Source organism: Misgurnus anguillicaudatus, unplaced genomic scaffold (assembly GCF_027580225.2).
Source record: "Misgurnus anguillicaudatus unplaced genomic scaffold, ASM2758022v2 HiC_scaffold_26, whole genome shotgun sequence".
In the NCBI taxonomy this organism is placed as follows: Eukaryota; Metazoa; Chordata; class Actinopteri; order Cypriniformes; family Cobitidae; genus Misgurnus; species Misgurnus anguillicaudatus.
In genome coordinates this window covers 4,510,307-4,530,940 of record NW_027395276.1, presented here as the reverse complement: position 1 = coordinate 4,530,940, position 20,634 = coordinate 4,510,307, and the positions used below count along the sequence as shown (strand labels likewise).

Below are 20,634 nucleotides of genomic sequence, written 5' to 3'. Positions count from 1 at the left end.
CAGTCAGTATAAAATTGTATGAATGTAGCTGTACAGTTCATCGGATTGTTTCAAATCTGAGGTCTCAGCCTCAGCACTTTCTCACTGTACTTTAAGTCTCGCTGGTTTCTCATTATGATCTTTGGTGGTGGTGAGGTTATATACCTTAGAAAATATTTTATTATTTTCACTGTCAAACCAATCGTGAATAACCAAAGAGGGCAGAATAATAATGAATAACTAATATGTCCTCATGGGAAATGTTGCACCTGCTTAGATCTGCTTTATGAATTTGTAAAGGGCCCTAACTAGAAGTTAAAATCAGCCCTGTTGGTGTTTGATGTCACAGTCTTTTCGATTTTTGATTAGGGAGGTGCAAAGATGTAAGTGAAAGAAATCAGTCGTGTTGGGTTTAGGTTTGCAGGTGTATCGATCTCATTATCACTGAATGTTTCTGTAGAATATTGTTTGGTCATCTGTGAAGGTTTAACAGTAGGTCCAGATTCAGACAGTTGGGGCCTGAAAGCACTGGTCAGTTTCTTGTAAGATCTTTAATATCATTGAGAGTTATAGGAAGAGTATTTCGGCCAATAAGAACCACCTAGCAACCGCACTGCAGTACCTTAGCAACCACCCCAAGCATTACCACCAATTATGAATTTTCCATGGTCATGAAGTCTTGTTCCTATAGATGTGGTTATTTTCTGAAAAGAAATGAAGTGGGATGCGTTTCATTGAAGTTTTAGATGACATCCGCCAATAACAAGATGAATGTGAGTGAAGATTTTGTGGTTAAAGTTCTCTGAAGGCGATGCAACAGATGGTTGTTAGGTAGGGAAGGTAGTTATGGAAAAAGAGTGTGATGTGCAAATGACGTTATTTGACATCGTGCATGGTTTTTACAGTATTTGATTGTGATAATAGCTCATTAAAATGCAAGGAGAAGATCTGTCTTTAGACAAAACATCTCCATATGTGCTGTTTAACATTGTGAACATATCACTGCATTAAATTGACTTCTTTCAGATGTCTTAAACAGTGAGACAGGTTAAGTGGTTGGAGATGTTAAGCAATGAGGTGGGTTAAGCAGTGAGACGGGTTAAGCAGTGAGGCGGGTTAATCAGTGGGAGATAAGCATTGTGGTTGGTTAAGCTGTGAGACAGTGCGAAGGGTTAAGCAGGGAGCTGAGTTTAGCAGTGAGATGGGTTAAACAATGAGACAGGTTAAGCAGTGAGAGGGGTTAAGCAGTAAGATGGGTTAAGCAATAAGCAGTGATGTGAGTAAAACAGTGGGAGATGTTAAGCGTTGTGATTGGTTAAGTTGGGTTAAGCACGGAGATGAGTTAAGCAGTGAGATGGATTAAATGGTGAAACCAGTTAAGTGGTTGAAGATGTTGAGCAATGTGGTTGGTAAAGCAGTAAGACGGGTTCAGCAGGGAGATGAGTTAAGCAGTGAGATGGGTTAAACAATGAGACAGGTTAAGCGGTGGGAGATGTTAAGCAGTTTGGTTGGTTAAGCAGTGAGAGGGGTTTAGCGGTGAGAAGGGTTAAACAGAGAGACAGGTTAAACGGTGAGGTGGGTTAAGCAGTGAGACGGGTTAAGCAGTGAGGCGGGTTAATCAGTGGGAGATGTTAAGCATTGTGGTTGGCTGAGTTACGCAGTGAGATGGGTTAAACAATGAGACAGGTTAAGCGGTGGGAGATGTTAAGCAGTTTGGTTGGTTAAGCAGTGAGAGGGGTTAAGCAGTAAGATGGGTTAAGCAATAAGCAGTGAGGTGAGTAAAGCAGTGGGAGATGTTAAGCGTTGTGATTGGTTAAGTTGGGTTAAGCACGGAGATGAGTTAAGCAGTGAGATGGATTAAATAGTGAAAGCGGTTAAGTGGTTGAAGATGTTAAGCAATGTGGTTGGTAAAGCAGTAAGACGGGTTCAGCAGGGAGATGAGTTAAGCAGGGGGATGGGTTAAACAATGAGACAGGTTAAGCGGTGGGAGATGTTAAGCAGTTTGGTTGGTTAAGCAGTAAGAGGGGTTAAGCAGTAAGATGGGTTAAGCAATAAGCAGTAAGGCGGGTAAAACAGTGGGAGATGTTAAGCATTGTGATTGGTTAAGTTGGGTTAAGCACGGAGATGAGTTAAGCAGTGAGATATATTAAACAGTGAAATCGTTTAAGTGGTTAAAGATGTTAAGCAATGTGGTTGGTAAAGCAGTAAGACGGGTTCAGCAGGGAGATGAGTTAAGCAGTGAGATGGGTTAAACAATGACAGGGTTTAAGCGGTTGGAGATTTTAAGCAGTTTGGTTGGTTAAGCAGTGAGAGGGGTTAAGCGGTGAGAAGGGTTAAACAGAGAGACAGGTTAAGCGGTGAGTTGGGTTAAGCAGTGGGAGATGTTATACAGTATTCTTGGTTAAGCAGTGAGGTGGGTTAAGTGGTGAGGCGAGTTAAGTGGTGAGGCGGGTGAAGCGGTGAGGCGGGTGAAGCGGTGAGGCGGGTTAAGAGGTGAGGTGGGTTAAGCAGTGGGAAGCATTAAGTGGTGTTAGGGTTTAAGTAGTCAAATGGGTTAATCATTTAGGAGGGTTAAGCAGTGGGAGATGTTAAGCATTGAGGCAGGTTAAGAGGTGAGATGGGTTAAACAGTGAGAAAGGTTAAGCGGTGGGAGATGTTAAGCAGTTTGTTTGGTTAAGCAGTGAGATGGATAAAGCGGTGAGGTGGATTAAGCAGTGAGGTGGGTTAAACAGTGCCAGATGTTAAGCAGTGTGCTTGGTTAAGCGGTGAGGCGGGTGAAGTGGAGAGATGGGTTAAGCGGTAAGGTGGGTTAAGCAGTGGGAAGCATTAAGTGGTGTTAACGGTTAAATAGTCAGATGGGTTAATCATTGAGGTGGGTTAAGCAGTGGGAGATATTAAGCAGTGTGCTTGGTTAAGCATTGAGGTGGGTTAAGCATTGAGGCGGGTTAAGCAGAGAGTCAAGTTAACCGGGGAGATGGGTTAAGCAGTTAGAGATCTTAAGCAGTGTGCTTGGTTAAGCAGTGAGATGTGTTTGCAATAGGGTTAGATGTATCTGACTGCACATTATTGCTTTATCTCTATAAATCAAATTAAACTGCAATCAAACACAAAAGATAATCTGGTTTCAGGCCCTTTTATTGTATTAATGGCTGCACTGTTTGTAGACCAGAAATGAATTTTCTTTAATTGAGATTAATTTCCTGGACATCTTAAACATCTCGCATGACCTCGATTGTAATCTTCTCAACTAGAACTACCATTGTGTTTCTGATCCTGAATCATTGAGATGTTGGCATCATCCTGAAAGCATTGATTCACAGCGGTCAGCCGGCCACACAAGGCTGCTTTCTGATTGGTCTGGGATGATTTGACTGACAGCAGTGAGAGATGCAGGAGAGATGTGGAGAAGATGGCCGCTGAATCTGCTGTGGATCAGGTGCTGAGCGTGTTATTTCAGACACTTTTGGATGCATGTGGGAATACAAGGTAGAAACGCTGAGCATTTCCTAATGGAGGTGATGCTTCAGGTTTCACTAGATGCCTATAAAATTGGATTATTTACAGTTTTTACCCTTTCTTCTTTTATGCCTTTGGCTGACTGAGAGTATAAAACACTTCCTATAATATACAGAAACATGCAGGAGAGAGTACTGTATGTAGAGACGCACACTTCAATGATCAGTTTGTAATTTCTTATTGCTGGCAAACAACTTAAGCATTAGTGGTCAAAGTTTGTGAGGTTTTTAAAGTCCTCCGCATGTGTAAATCTGTGTGTTTTTTTTTTTTGCTTGCTAATATGACACAAAAGTGCATGAAGAGCACCGCCTGACCTTGTGTCCTTCCTTTAAATATCCATTACACATTGTGTTGTGGATAGAAAGAATAAAACTGATATGTAATATAACGTTTGCATTTAACCTAGCATAAGGTGTATTGATAAAAATATATCAATGTCCATATGTCACTATATTGACCTTTGACCTGAACAGATTGGGCACATCATGTATGGTCACCATCATTAAGTTAAATCACAGTGAATAGATGAAGCTTTATATGCTGAGAGCAGATGTACCGTCAGTCACTTTCTCATTTGCTCTTTACTATTGATTTTTTGGTCTTTAAATTTACAGGCTTCATTCACGAGCCGAGTTGCATCAATCCATTGAGTCAATAACTCGTCACTCAATGTTGTGTGATTATCAGAGAGAGAACTGAAGATAAAGACCTCAGGTCATTTGGTTCCTCTTTGGTTCGGTCGTTTAACATCCAGGTGGTGAATTTGTTTATTTCACTATTTCTATAATTTCATCGTCTTTGACTCAACTGTGTAACATGATACCCAACCAGCTCTAAAATCACTGTGCTTACTGTAATATGACATTATGGGCTGTGGGGACCTTCTATAAATAAACAACAAGGTGATGTTTCAGACGATAAGAGAAGTGATGCCGAATAGGGCTGGGTATGGCAACTAATCTGGGCATTTGATAATTTTTTATATGATTTAAATCCAATATTGATATCAATATTTCATTAAAAATGTTGTTTAGTTGTTTATTTGAAATATGCTGTCACTCTGGCTGGATTTAAACTGCAAATCTTGATACCCAATTCCGATTTGCTGACTATATAGACAGTACTGTACAAACGTCTTAGGCCACCATCACCAGCTTTGTTGTTTAAGCAAAGTTTGAATTTCCATCCATATTTATTTTTCACTCTATTTTATTAAGATACAAACAGAAAATATAGGAAATATGTACACAAAATTAAAAACTATTTTCAGAACTAAATGTCTTCTTTAGGCATCAGTCAGAATTTAGTGTGACCTCTCTTGGCACGAAACACATCTTGAGATTTTTTGAGGAGACTGAAATCATTCGATTAAAATTAGAAATTAATTTCATTAAGGTTTAAGAAATTCTACAATTGCATGCTATTGTTCAAGTGGAAGGGGTAGGTTATGCGTAGATTACTGTCGATGCAGAAGTTTAAATTGGGCTTTACACATGCAATTTCTTTCTGAATTCCTGAAAACATATTATGTTTATGAGGATAATCCCAGCATTCTCAAACAGTTCTCAAACAGGTCTGTTTCGCATCTTGAATGCTTAAATGTGACGCGTGCTGGTAAAATGAGTCTAAAATGTGCATCGTCTAATTTTGAGAGGCAAAAGAAAGAATAAATGTCGATTTTGGTCGAAAATTGAGGTTTTCATAAAAATAAGTACATAAAGCCCTTGTTTAGTGATCCCAATGCTCTATTTAATCAAAAGAACATCTAAAATGATCTTTATTTGTATGTTTTCTGAGAGTTTTACCATCCTAAATGCTTAATAATTTAATACAAAGATGCCTCTCTATCCACATGCGCATGATATTTTTGGTTTCAAAACATGCAGGAATTAGAAAATTAAGTGCAGGACTTGCTTGATGTTAAAACAGTTATTAAGAGTGATAAGATATGAAAATGATCTTCCTCTTATCAACTTCAAACACATGTAGCTCTGTCATTTTTTTGTCCCATTTCAACAAATAATACATTGTTTTGTCAAAATATAAACTTTTTTAATTTGCTCATTCTGACTCATTTTGCCAGCACGGGTCACAGATATTTGAATTGGCAAGGCCTAAAACGTGCATTACACTATACTATAGCCTAGATCAGATTGTGTTGATTTTTGTTTATCTGATGCAAAAACATCACTTATATAATATAAGAAGATGATTTTATGTAGAAAACAGTAAATCACAAAAAAAAGACGTTAGCTTGGTTTTTGATAGGCAGGGTCACGTATAACTAAATAAATGAATCAGAAGTGTTTGTTTGTTTCAGCTCTTCCTCCTGTGGATCTGCTCATTATGTTGACATGTTTGTCAGTATGAGATCATTACTGGTCTGTGATTTAACACAAGAGATGGTAAAGCGACCTCACACATGAGTTGTGAACCTGCTGAGCTTTATAGAATGTTGTCATGGTTTTGAAGAGAGGATTGACAGCTGATCTATAGTTAAGATTGTATAGATTATATAGTACACATTTTACACAGTAACGTTAGCTCAGTGTAGTTTTTGATTTGCACTAAGGTAATCTACTTGTTATTTATTTTGCTTGTTAGCAGAAATTAACTACTCTTAAAATACTCTGCTGTTATTGATTCTTTGTGGATTTGACCAGAAGTTACGTTTGTTCCACGAAAGCTGTTTGTTTATGTTGTTACTGCTGAAACTGTCTATATGCCCTAGATAGACTGCTGACTTCTAAGACAGAAATGTAGCTGTGTAAGTAACTGTAGTCTTTTACTTGTGCAGAAACGAGAAGCGTGTGATGAATTGTGATGAGATCACAGCAGTAAAGAGAGACAGACAGGTGATGTGCGCGTGTGTGTGCATGTGCGCGTGTGTATGTGTGGTTTATGTGACGGCAGGAATCATGGGAATCCGCTCAATAAACAGTATGTATCGGTCTCAGTGTACTCTCTGTAAACACTGCAGTTTGGGCACTTCTCATGTGTTTCATTTGTAATAACAGCAAATTAAATGAATCCTCTGGGCTGCAGGGCTCTATAATGTGTGACACAGTGATCAATGTCTTTCTCTTCAGCTCGGCCAGCTTAGTAATTTGGACTTTTAACCTAATAATATTTCTGTACTTTGACCTACCTAGTGTTTTTTTTTTTTGGGGGGGGCTATTAACGTTATTACACAGCACTCTGAAATGCTTGATTCTGATTGGCTAGCCACAACTACCACTCAGTCAAAACTAATAACACACGGCTGCAAATTATTTGACAGGTACAGTTTAATTTTACACAAATTTTTTTTTAAATGTCTTTTAATAACATATCTGGCCTTATATTTTAAACCTGAGAATAACATAAATTTAGTTTTATCTGCATTCAGAACAAGTTTTAGTGTATGAAACCGAGACTGAATAACATCAAAAGCCGTTTGAAGCTTAAGCAAGGCTTGGTGTTTTAAAGGTGCACCACAATACATGACATTATCATCTGCGTAAAAATGAAAATTCACGTCTTGAATATCATAATCAATACTGTTTATGTAGATAGTGAATAAAAGAGGTCCCAGTACGGACCCTTGGGGAACACCTTTAACAGTCTCCAATAGTCCTGAATTTTTCCCTCCAGCCTGAACACATTCAGTTCTATTACTTAGATAGTTTTTAAACCAGAGAATGACATGATTTGATAAACCAACACTCCTTAATCTGAGCAGCAGCATCTCATGGTCCACTGTGTCGAAAGCCTTTGATAAGTCGATAAAAAGAGAAGCGCAGTAGTCACCTCTATCAATTGATCCAGTAATATCATTAAAAACATTCAGAACAGCTGTAGTGGTACTATGTTTTTTGCGAAACCCACATTGATTATTAGATAGAATATTATGCGCATTCAGATAACAAGTCAACTGATCACTAATGAAACGTTCTAAAATTTTCGACAGGACACAACGTTTTGAGATTGGTGTAATTTTTAGAAGGATCCCTTGACAGAAATGCAAAATAATATACAAAAATATATTATCAGGGGTGTATAAAGACCTCTCATAATGAACTGTTATGTGTTTATTACCTTAGAACGAGACCTTTTTATCTACATACATAGAGGGTCCCCTTACATGGAAGTCGCCATTTTGTGCCGCCATTTTTCTACAGAAGCCCTTAACGGACAATTTTTTTACTAAGTTGTCACCGACGATGATGTGTTTGTCCGGTGACAGCTACCGTAGCTTCTCAATGTGTTTCAAAAGCAAGGGGTGAGCAGTGGACAAAGCCATTGGTTGCAATTCGCAACCTCACCGCTAGATGCTGCTAAAATTCACACACTGCACCTTTAAATGAAAGAACAGACCGTCTGCTTTCAAACAAACAAACAAAAAAGAAATAAAACGTTTCATCCTATCTTCATTTCTTCAGTTTTTATCATCTCTTAAATATGGGAAGATTTTTCCAAAAAGCTGAAATAATTGCTTTTTTGTAAAGGAGTTTTTTTTTTAGAGATCAGATATAGAGCGATGATCAAAACATACACAGAGTTTTTACTGTTTTTGAATCATCGGATGCTTCAGTGTTTTATAAGATGGGTTAGAGCATCACCTACTGGATAATAGCAGAAATATGGATTGCTGTAAAAACTTGTCATTGCCAGGGAAACATTTTTCTCTTAATTGACGAGATACTCGTCAATGGCGAGGAAAGAGTTAATGGTTAAACTATTTTTAATCAAAGGCATGTGAAATCAAATAAATACAATAAACTTAAAAATGTAAGAACAATTTATTAAAACTTAACATTGAATTGCATATAGGCATTTTTACCCGCTAAGGATGTGAAAAGCGTTTTATGGTATGTTACGCACAGGTTTGGGGAGTAAGCTTGGAGTGTAGTTTATATATATAGAGATTACTTTTATATTTTGCAGTGCGTGATTCATTGAATTTCTTCTCCTATAATTTTAGCGCCTGAAAGGGAAACTCTGTGTCCACGCCTTTTCAGCTTTCATTTTTTACTGCGTGTCTTCCTAACAGTAGTTTTAAACAGCAAAGGAGGCGTTTGCCCTTGTGCAAGCTGTTAGTAAATCTGACCCATAGTTTACAGGCCAGTGGGCATGATTGTTATTTATGTGTAATTGTACTACATGACCGTGGTAATAAAATATAATCACTCATAGCATTAGATTTAATGTTTTTTTACAGTCCTGTGTTTCTGCAGGTTTGGTGCTGAATCAGGAGTGTGTTCATCCACCTGCATGATGTTTTATGCTTTAGGAGATTCAGCACGATATCAGATAGTCTTACCTCATGATGCTGTGATATTCAGTCTATAGATCTGTCTAAAGCTAGAATTATTTGATCATTCTTTAAATAAGAGGCTTATGATTGTTGTTTTAAAAGTCATGCTGGTGTACACATGCATCCAATATGAAACTTATTTTCCAGGACTGTTCAGCTGATGCTGATGTCTAGATGGCAAGGTATATATATATAATGCATATAAAAGGTGCCAAAAAATGCATTGATACAGTATGTTAAATTGTTCTCTGACATCTAAACAGAAGGTATGTAACTTTATTAAGTGCAAAAATTATCCAAAACAGTTTTAGAGTTGTCCAACCCTAGGATTTCTCTCTATAATGAAAATGGTTGTTATTACCTTATTTGGAAGGGTCATGAATAATAATGTTGAACTCTGCTTTGATTGGCTGTTTCACAGAGCAGCTCCTTCAGTAGCTCTGTGTGTGTGTAAACAGATCTTGTTTAAGTCTGTATTAGATGAAAATACAGATTTTGAGGAATAATTAATTGTTAGGAGATTGTTAATGGATGTTTCTGAGGGGTAAGTTTGTGTTTTTTCAGTACGGACCTGTAAAGGGTAACTGTAATGTCAATATTAGAACTTTAGCCTAAACGCTAGCATATACCATTAGCATATAGCATTAACTAGCATATAGTGCTAACTCACCAGTCACAACTTTGTTTTTATCATTGTAACATCATTGTAACTAATTTAATGTTTAATTTAATGTTGTGGTATACATCTCGACTGTAACGTCATGGTGTTATATTGAGATTGGTCTGTTTTCCAGTGTTGTTTTGCATGCACAAGGTTTACATAAGAAGGAAGAAACAATTGTGTTTGAGGCTAAAGATATGTCATCACCATGTACACAACTCTTATAATTCATCTATGCCTAAAAATACAGTTTTACTTTCTACTGCATATTTAACATTGATAACAAATGAAATGCTTTTCACCAAAACCTGTAAAACCAAAAAGTGCATTATCCATTGACATGGGTTCAGTCACTAAATTTAAATCTTTCACCTGCCTACGTTCTTCTCTTTCCATCTACAGTATGGTGTGTTTTGTCAGCTTTGTTTTCCGGCGTGTTTCATGTATGCAGTGTAGCACCATCTGTCCCCTTGGAACCTGCCAAAGTATCCAACAGAAAGCTCAGTACATTTACCAGCAGTCAGCGTCTGACTCAAGCTCTCTTATGCTGTGAGATTGATGCTTTGTCTGGGGGACGGTTAGATTTTCAGCATGTGAGAGAGGAAGACAGCGAAGCAAATTTCAGCTCTGGACTACTTTCAGTTTTAGCCTGCTGTGGTTTGACTCTGCGTTAAAGAACACTTTTGTCAAATTATTTCATTTTATATCAGGAGGAAAGGTATTTAATGAACTAAATTGTAAAAATGACCACAATAGTTTGAGGATTGGGACAAGGTATAATTCAGTTTTATTTATATAGCACTTTTCACAATTGGTAATTGTTTCAAAGCAGCTTTACATTAATAGAAGCAGTGAAAAACACAGAAAAATGGACAGATAGCATAACATAATACAGATAGCATAAGCAGCAGAATTTGCTGTGGCTATGGAAAAAAAGTCCTAGGAGATGTGTGCTATAAAATTATGGACATACCACAGACCTTTTAGGGAAGTCTCGCCACTAGACGGCCATGTTTGCAAAGCCTTCAGGCAGTATTCAGTCATGCAAGACTAATGTCCTTTCTACTTGAATGAGGAAAGATATCCATATAGTCACTTGCTAAAATCACAATTAAATGGTTAGTTTGGCCAAAAATGATAATAAACTTATGATTTACTCACCCTTAAGCCATCTGAGATGCAAATGTCCATCATTTTTATCATGTTTTTTTTTTCTAGCTCTTCTAATTTTTATTATGTATGAATATGGGGTCCACCGGCTCCAAGCCCAAAGATTGTGCATTCATCCTACACAAAAGTCATCCAAACAGCTCCAGGAGGATAAACTAAGGCCTTCTGAGAGTAATCGTGTCTAAGATGGCAGTCTAACTGGAAGCTAGTTATTTTCGTTTGTAAAGTTTTAAATATGGATATTTCTAAGACAAAACTGCAAAAGGCATTTGTTTATTACCTTTGGAGCTGTTTTGATTACTTTTGTGAAGGATGGATGCACAATCTTTGGGCTTGAAGGAGGTGGACCCCATATTCATACACTATAAAAATTGGAAGAGCTCAGACATTTAAAAAAAAACATGTGATTGTCTGAAAAATGATGGATATGCATCTCAGGTGAGTATTTAAAAAAGTCATTTAAAAAGCCGCCGACCCTCAATAAATAGCGTTTAAAGACACAAAAGTGGATCGCTGATTACGTTTCCTTCCAGTGGGTGTAGTTCTAATAATATTAGTACTATGAAACAATGCCTGTATCCACTTTCGTGTCTTTAAACGCTCGTTTTTTGGGGGTGGACAGCTTATGAAAACTTGTTTCTGTTTTTTTTTTGGCTTGTTAGCTGTACACCCTGTCACACAGCAGCTTTTAGGCATTATTCTGCTTTTTGTTATAAGCCAGAAATGACAAGGAGGCAGCCTTACGCAATACAAAGTCAATGGAGATGGATTGTTTTCCCCCTGGTGGGTATGGTTTTCAGGTTATGACGCGTTGTGCCCGGTCTCTATAAAAATTATTAACTTTTTAATATTAACAAGTAACAATACTGTTGAAGGATCTAAAATATAAGATGGTAGTGATGCACTGAAATTAAAATTCTGAGCCGAAACCCATACCGAAAATTCTGGATGTACTTAGCTGAAATCAAATTTTTAAAAATATTTTTGTTTTCCTGTAAAGTATGCACCGAAAGAAAAAATGTTGGCAGAAGCAGAAAAAAATAAACTCAGCCCAATAAAAAAAAAACAGTCCCAATACCGAACAATCGTACATTTTTTAATTTTCCCAATTATTTTGGCAATTTCTTGAATTGAATAAGTTATATTTTCACCTTTTCTTTCACATTCCAGCAGGTATTTTTACACCTGGATACTTCTTTGATCCGATAGCTGAGTTATATTTACATTCCGCCACATTAATGAGTCTTGGCTATACGGATAATAATCTGATCTTCTATTTCCACACAAAACACCAACTATTCATTACTAGTCCTTAAGACACTTGGAGTAGCGCTTATGCAACAAAAAGCAGCATTTTGGTCATCCGGCACGAATGCATGTCTGCTTGCTTCAGTGCGCACTACAGTACAGAGAAGTGCAAAGTGAGACAGCACGATGATTGACAACAGCATGACAGGAAAAAGTGCATAACAAAGCACGGCTATCTAACATAAATCTTTTGTTAATGATTTGTTTAAAATAAGCGTGACATTTTGCTGGATCCCTATGAAATGGATTTAAATTTGTTTAACATTTGTTATTCTTCGACTTTCATAGTTTGGATGACTTAACTGTTATTTTACTAAACACAAAATTATAATGACAGTCCAGTAGTAAAAGTAATAATGATGAGTAGAGATGTCTCCAAACCTTTGACTGACAATCCTAGTTACACAACCAGCATCTTACCGAAATCCTTTAGTCTAAAAATGCAAGTTGTACAGCATGCACCCGGCTTAAGGACAACAAGTACTGTAGAAGCTTGCGTGTTTGTAGCGTATGTGAAGCATGAGGTCAGAAGCTAAAGCTGGTTTGTTGCTCGGTGTCATTGTAACGCACATCTGCATTGATCATCAGAGCAATCTGGTGCCATCACATACTATAATCGGCTTGTGTGAACCGCAAGCGTTTGCCTGCCCGCTGACCTTCAGTCTGTTGCTCTACAGATGTTCTGACCCTCAGCAGCTGGCAGCTGTGGCCCGACTCCAACCACGGCTTAACCCCTAACCACAAACCTCACTATTAGAGGCTTTACAGACTGTAAACAACATTAGGTCTGTGATGAGGCTTTACTGTACGTACTGTAGGTCCGGCGAAGAGTCGTGGGTTTTGAGAGACGCTAATATGGTTTGCATTAACAAACTGAGGGCAGATGCTTTTTTTGAACGTGGCATATGTTAAGATTTGAGTGTAAATGATTTTATTATGTAAGGAGAGAGCGAGTGTGTGTGGATTTATGTGAGACATTAAATTAAAAGACAGCATATTAGCATATATGAAATGATCTGGACGTTTCTGCAGAGATTGTTGATGAACATCTGTTGGGGTTTTACCTCAGACGACCACAGCACATGTCACAGCATCACAGCTCAGCAAGAATCTTTTCTACTGGCTGGTTTGGATGGTTGCCATAGAAACCGTATTCCCAGCAGCCTCCGATCTAAGCTGTGTATTCCACGCACACAGTGATGAGATGCGAAACAGAGAAAGAGAGAAAGGAAGTGGTGGTTGACAAGGCAACAGGATACGCCTTGATGCACCAAAGATGAATGGTTTTAGATCGAAAGAGGATAAATGGAGAAGTCCAGCTTGGATCTTTACAGACAGACAGCACCGCAGTAATGTTCGAAATCATACAATTTTTAAAAAAATTCATCATTTATGTTTCTGGGCATGTTGACTTTAAAAGTGTGGCTGAATCCCAAACCGCCTACTTCCATACTATATAGTATGTAAAAAGCGCTACTTTGCATACTATATAGTATGGAAGTAGGCGGTTTGGGATTCAGCCTGTGTGTTGGGCCAAATACTAGGGTTCCAAAGCTTGCGAATTTAGCAAATATTCCAAGTTGGAAAAAGAAAATTATTAGCAATTTTTGGGTGATTTTTACAAACTGCATCACATACAGGGTTTCCCGCAGAAAATGTGTTAGTTAAGGTGGTAGGGTTGGGCATGTGGGCAGGGCCAAGGGCGTGACAATCAAAGGGGTGGGGTGTATGCATCATGATGAAAATTAAAATATTTTTACTTAAAACACTCAAACTTTATTTTGAAGAAACTATGACAAAAAATGAACACATACTAGATTATTAATGAATTAAATGTTTTTACCTCTAACGGGACTAGCTGCGTGATGAAGTGAAACTAAAGTGTTAATAAACACAAACTAAAGCAGATGTTGATGGCGAACGATAATAGATAGCGCAAAAATGGTAAAAATTGATTATTTTCCACTATTAATTACATTTATCTTAAAGGAGTGTAACTACTGTAGCATGTAAATAATGCACATAAATAACGTGAGCAAGAGCGCTCAACAATTATATCTAATCAACAGGCACGTGAAACCTAGCTAGCAGGTTGCTCAAACAACAAAATCACAAGCTAACTTACTTTAAAATTGCAAGAACTATAGACTAATACAATATCAGGCTTAAATAACCCCAAAACATAAGTGCACTTACAGTTCTTACTAGGGATGTAACGATTCAATCACGATTCAATCGCGGTCCTCATTAAAAATGCCTGTCTGAAATCGATTCTGAATCGCAAGGCTGCGATTCTTTGTTTTATGCACAGCTTGTGCCTGTATTACGGCATTTGGTCAGTAGGAAGTCCTTATCAATCTAAAATCATTATGAGTCGGAGTCGTTTATAATGTGCATTTAAAAAAGCAACACTCGTTAAACAAAATCATTCAAAATATTCTTTATTATCATGAAAATACCTGAAACAATTTGAAGAACAGCGTATAAATATTCATGTGTAGACATTTCCTGGAATAGCGTTTGTAATGCTACTTCTTGTGTGGCACAAAGGGAGTTTCTGCACGGGAGCGCCCCCTGGTGTTCGGATGTGCCTGGATTTCACCGTAATTCATTCAAATTCATTCATTGAGAAAACGCGCATTTGCACGATGAATCGTTACACCCCTAGTTCTTACAGACACGCGTTTTATCAACTGGCTATCCTCCAGACATGACGGACCATGTCTTATCTCATCTTCGGCAGTGTGAAGCGCGTCCGCGCTATTCTCCGAGATGTTTTATCAACTGGCTAGTTATCCTCAAGACAGTGACGGTCCGGACCACGTCTTTCAAATTTCTGCCGTGTGGCCACGGCGGACCCCGCTTGTGGTGTGATGCGCATACGCGCTATTCTCCGAGATGCACTTGACGGCCTTTTGTGCAGTGATTTTTTTTTGGAGGACCTAGTTAAGGCGGTAGGGTTTCCAAGCTTAGGAGGGCCGCCTTAACTGAAATGTGCTGGGGGAAACCCTGACATACAACCATTAGCTTCCTCAACATCTGATCTTCATCTGTCTGCTACAATTTCCATATACCTCCAAGTAATTTTCATGGAAAGTTTTAATAATAATAATAATAATAATTTTTTACATTTATATTACATTTTTACATATGAAAGAGGGATTCTTTTCAACCACCACCAATGTGCAGCATCCACCTGGATTATGCAATTCCCTGAATTTTGCAACTCTACCAAATACAATCACAAAAATAATATATGTGTTTTATGTGGCGTGTTCAGCATTGAACATCAAAGTACTGTACAGTGAGAGTGATTCAAGAGCAGATGGCTCTGATGTCATACCCTGATTCATGCTTTAGACTGTGACAAATACATTTTGTGACCATATTTTTTGCAGGTGCGACTCATTTTTTTTAAGCAGTCACATTGGTGCCACTGCAAAACTGATTAGTCCTTTATTTTATTTTTAATAGTCAGAAATGTTTTATTACACAAGCCATTATGTCTACGCCGCATCCAGTCCCTCTCCCCTAACGCCTCCACTCCTTCGCGCCATGCCCTCATTTTATCTGGACGGTCAGGTACCTCCAGCAGTGGTAAAGATTTGTTTGCAAAAATTTGCTTGGTTAGGATAAAGACAATAAAAAATAAGACAATAACGAAATAGTAGTTAAGTAGTTACTGAATTAAGTAATATTTATGTACACATTATACATGCCAGTTGTTACGGGTAAATCCAGGTAAGACAGGAGCGGATCCAAATGCAGTGTGGTTTTATTAAAAATGACAATAAACAAACAAAAACATGGCAGGTAATCCAACAAGACAGGAACACGGAAAAAACACCATAACATTGAACAACGATCGACATCAGACACTGGAAACACTAGGCTTAAATACACAGAGTAATCAGGGAAAACAAGACACACCTGGGGAACAATCATCACACAGACCAATGAACAAAAGAACTACAAAGAACTACAGACATGGATGACACAGACATGACTTCAAAATAAGAGTACAAGACAGGGTACACAGACAGAGCTCATAACATAGCCCCCCCTCAAAGGGCGGCTTCCAGACGCCCCCCAGAAAACCCCAAAGTACAACAGTCTAGGAGGGCGGTGGCATGGAGGTGGACCCGGGGGAGGGATGGTGGGCCAAGGCCATGAAAGTCCAAGGGCCAGGGCGGAGCCGTAGGCAAAGACAGGGACCAAGGCGGAGCCGCGGGCGGAGGCTGGAGCCATGGCGGAGCCGCGGGCGGAGGCTGGAGCCAGGGCGGAGCCGCGGGCGGAGGCTGGAGCCAGGGCGGAGCCGCGGGCGGAGGCTGGAGCCAGGGCGGAGCCGCGGGCGGAGGCTGGAGCCAGGGCGGAGCCGCGGGCGGAGGCTGGAGCCAGGGCGGAGCCGCGGGCGGAGGCTGGAGCCAGGGCGGAGCCGCGGGCGGAGGCTGGAGCCAGGGCGGAGCCGCGGGCGGAGGCTGGAGCCAGGGCGGAGCCGCGGGCGGAGGCTGGAGCCAGGGCGGAGCCGCGGGCGGAGGCTGGGACCAAGGAGGAGCCGCGGGCGGAGGCTGGGACCAAGGAGGAGCCGCGGGCGGAGACAGGGACCAAGGAGGAGCCGGCAGAACTGGCAACCAGGGCGGAGCCGGCAGAGCGGGAACCCAGGGTGGAGCCGGCAGGGCGGGAACCCAGGGCGGAGCCGGCAGGGCGGGAAGCCAGGGCGGAGCCGGCAGGGCGGGAAGCCAGGGCGGAGCCGGAGACCAGAGAGGGACTGGATACCAGGGTGGTGCTGGTGGTATCAGGAACCTGGGTACAGGAGAACAGAGAGAGGCCCTCTGGGCCTGATTAGACAGGGCAGTAAGTTCAAATATAGACATCTCAGACCAGACAGTGAGGGCAAAGAGCTTGGGGACAGTCATCTTGGGACATGCAGAGAGTTCAGCACTGGCCATAGTCTTGGTGACGACAAAGAGTCTCTGGGGCATCGCGGTGACCACACTAGCTGACCAATGGGGCTCAGATGACTCACTCGGCTCAGATGACTCACTCGGCTCAGATGACTCACTCGGCTCAGATGACTCACTCGGCTCAGATGACTCACTCGGCTCAGATGACTCACTCGGCTCAGATGACTCACTCGGCTCAGATGACTCACTCGGCTCAGATGACTCACTCGGCTCAGATGACTCACTCGGCTCAGATGACTCACTCGGCTCAGATGACTCACTCGGCTCAGATGACTCACTCGGCTCAGATGACTCACTCGGCTCAGATGACTCACTCGGCTCAGATGACTCACTCGGCTCAGAAGAATCAGAAGACTCACTCGGCTCAGGGGAATCAGAAGACTCACTCGGCTCAGGGGAATCAGAAGACTCACTCGGCTCAGGGGAATCGGGAGACTCACTCGGCTCAGGGGAATCGGGAGACTCACTCGGCTCAGGGGAATCGGGAGACTCACTCGGCTCAGGGGACTCGGGAGATTCACTCGGCTCAGAGGACTCGGGAGATTCACTCGGCTCAGAGGACTCGGGAGATTCACTCGGCTCAGAGGACTCGGGAGATTCACTCGGCTCAGAGGACTCGGGAGATTCACTCGGCTCAGAGGACTCGGGAGATTCACTCGGCTCAGAGGACTCAATGGGCTCAGATGACTCAATGGATACCTGGAAAGCATCATAGGAGACAGAAGAGCAGTACGCGGACCACACACTCCACAAAGCCATGCCAAATATGGAAATTACTGAGTGCAGAGAACATACCTCAGACTTATTATGCACCACGGAGCTGAAAACCACAGGACGGGGCACCCCGGCCACCCGTACGGATACCAATGGTACATCCATCAGACTGGTGATTAACTGTCGGATTTTTGGCAGTGCTGGAGAGTTCATCAAAGCAGTTTGGTGAAGTGGAGTGGGTGTTGCAGTCATTCTATGAGTTGGTTCGGGTATGGGAGCCATCTCGAGAATGGGTGCGGGTGTTCCTACTGCACCTTTAACAACGGGTACAGTGATGATGGTGGCATTCTGACATATCGGAGCTGGTATGATTGTGGCAAACTCGAAAACTGGGGCAGGTTTAACAACAGCGAACTGAGGCATGGAGTGGGATGAAGTGGCGGCCATCTTAAGCACGGGCACTGACACAGGGGAAACAGAACTTGGGAGAATAGCGTCCGTGCTAACAGTAGCTCGCTCAGCCTTGGGTCTCTTCCTCCGCCGCCGATGACGTGAGCAATGCGTTGGTTTCATGATGACTGGCTCGAGTGATGTAACAGTCTCTGCGGGTCTTTCGGCGGGGAACTCCCACAAATTCCATCGGCCACGGTTGTGCATGTAACCGACGAAGCCCCAGAAATCGAGTGTTTGCAACCCGTCCACCTCTTGCTGCGGCACGGGTTCATCGAGACATTCATTGAAATAGTTTTTAAGTTCCGAGTCACAGAGGTCCAGGCCCAGCGAAAAAGACCAGAAAGTCTGGGCAAAACAGCGCACAGGTCTCCCCTGTTGCCGGAGGGAAGTCAGGTCGGCGAGTGCGTTCCACCATTCTTCATCCGTGGTGGGGGGTGAAACTTGCACACGGATATCGCCGACACGGAGCATGAGGACACAGGGAACACACCAGGAAACTTGGAAAAACACGGGAACGAGGACTTGCTGCTGGATCCTGAGTGGTCGATCGTTCTGTTACGGGTAAATCCAGGTAAGACAGGAGCGGATCCAAATGCAGTGTGGTTTTATTAAAAATGACAATAAACAAACAAAAACATGGCAGGTAATCCAACAAGACAGGAACACGGAAAAAACACCATAACATTGAACAACGATCGACATCAGACACTGGAAACACTAGGCTTAAATACACAGAGTAATCAGGGAAAACAAGACACACCTGGGGAACAATCATCACACAGACCAATGAACAAAAGAACTACAAAGAACTACAGACATGGATGACACAGACATGACTTCAAAATAAGAGTACAAGACAGGGTACACAGACAGAGCTCATAACACCAGTACAGTCCACAATGAAGTGAAAATAAAATAATCATCTATTGCATTAAACTAACGCAGACATGTTCAAATGTGGTCGATGGGTGAACTACTAAATTTGTCCATTATTGTTTTTATTTACGTTATATTGCATAATTTTATGCCTTCTTGCGATTATGACATTAAACGTGCGATTAACAAATCTGACATGCAGTTAACAAATTTAATCTGTAAAATATTACATTTATTGTTTATTCTGTTTTTGGTTTGTCAACAGTTTTTATCAATAATATACTTTTTTTGAAGCCTTGCCATGTTTATGGAATGATAAAAATTTCAAAAAGCAATAAGCCGTGCTTTACAGTGATTTTAAAACACTTGATGGATGTTGTTATGCATAACACAGGGAGGGTTATTGCATTATTAGAGATTCAGTGCAATACACAGATATTTGTTCATTTAAATCCTTGTGTTGTTTCTGATTGCAGGAACCGGTTCAGACCGCTGAGGATTATGAAAACCAGGACATGAAGCTCAAAAAGATATAGAGAATAAAGAAAAGAAATAAACAGTGGTGAGTTATTCTTAAATTCTCTCTATTTTTGGAAGTGCCTCAGTTTAGTCATTTTATTGATGTTTGACAAGAAATGACAGTCGGGTAAAAAAGAAATGTGTGTCAGATGCAAACGTTTGTTTAGAGAATTCCTCGAATGAAGGAAATAAACTTAATTTTGGAAGATTTATGTAAATCTATGCATTCGTTCTGCAGTTTATCTTCGGTGACTGACAGTGCACACGCAGTCTGCATTTTACTTGCACATTTGCATGGGTTTGCCAACACCTCTGAATTGTGAAGCTCAAAATGGGATTTTCTGAGTCTGTATGGAGCTAATTGTTCAGTGTGCACTGTTAAGCTGTCAATGGTGCACTTAACAGATGCTGTACGGTCCATAAGCACGCCGGTCTGTAACTGCTGTTAGATGATCCGTTGTTTGACTGTGTTTGTTGAACGACCCACAACATCTGTCAGGATAACAGCGGTAATGCTGAGATGCGAGCTGCGCTTCGGTCTAAACATAATCGCTGAGAGTCGACACGCAACAGTCAGAGGTTTAACGGATCACAGAAGAGAAACAGGAGCGCTGGTGGATGGAAGTTTGCACAAAATTATATTCATACATTTATTCTTTAAATCAAATGAGATTTAAAGGGAAAGTTTACCAAATATTAAAAAAAGCTTTGAAATGGAGGTAAACAGGGCTGGACATTTTGAAGCCCAAAAATCCTTCACAGGAGTAATCCATACAGCTCCAGGGGGTTAATGAGGCCCAATCCCAATTCTATTTTATACCCCTATGACTACGTCTAAGAAATGGGGCACCACTACGACAACGTCCTACATCAACGTAGATGCAAGGTTTATCATGCTGGGGTCACCTGTAGTCATAGGTTTAGTGGGTTAAAACCAAAATATGACCCTGGACTTTTTCGCCAAAAGCAGCACACACCTCTGTTGCCGATTCTGAGTGATCTCCCCCTCCGTCTATTAACGATCCGGTTTCTCCGCTCTGTTCGCAATCGGCTGTAGTGGACTGGCAATCTGAAGCACCGGGAGTTTTTCCCAATGTGCTGCCACCAGAAAGCGATCAGATCGGGGTATTAAGACACAATCGCGGCAGGGAGTTTTCCCCGGTGTGCCACCTCCGGAA

The 20,634-nt window shown here is 40.9% G+C and overlaps 1 protein-coding gene across 1 annotated transcript in view; it reads left to right on the top strand.

Annotated features, from left to right (window-relative positions):
* Positions 1-20,634, top strand: part of LOC129443205 (receptor-type tyrosine-protein phosphatase S-like) — a 106,538-nt gene that overhangs the window by 1,442 nt on the left and 84,462 nt on the right. The window contains exon 2 of the mRNA XM_073864476.1: positions 19,414-19,499. The gene's annotated coding sequence lies outside the window, so the exon portion shown is untranslated. The remainder of the gene's footprint in view (positions 1-19,413; positions 19,500-20,634) is intronic.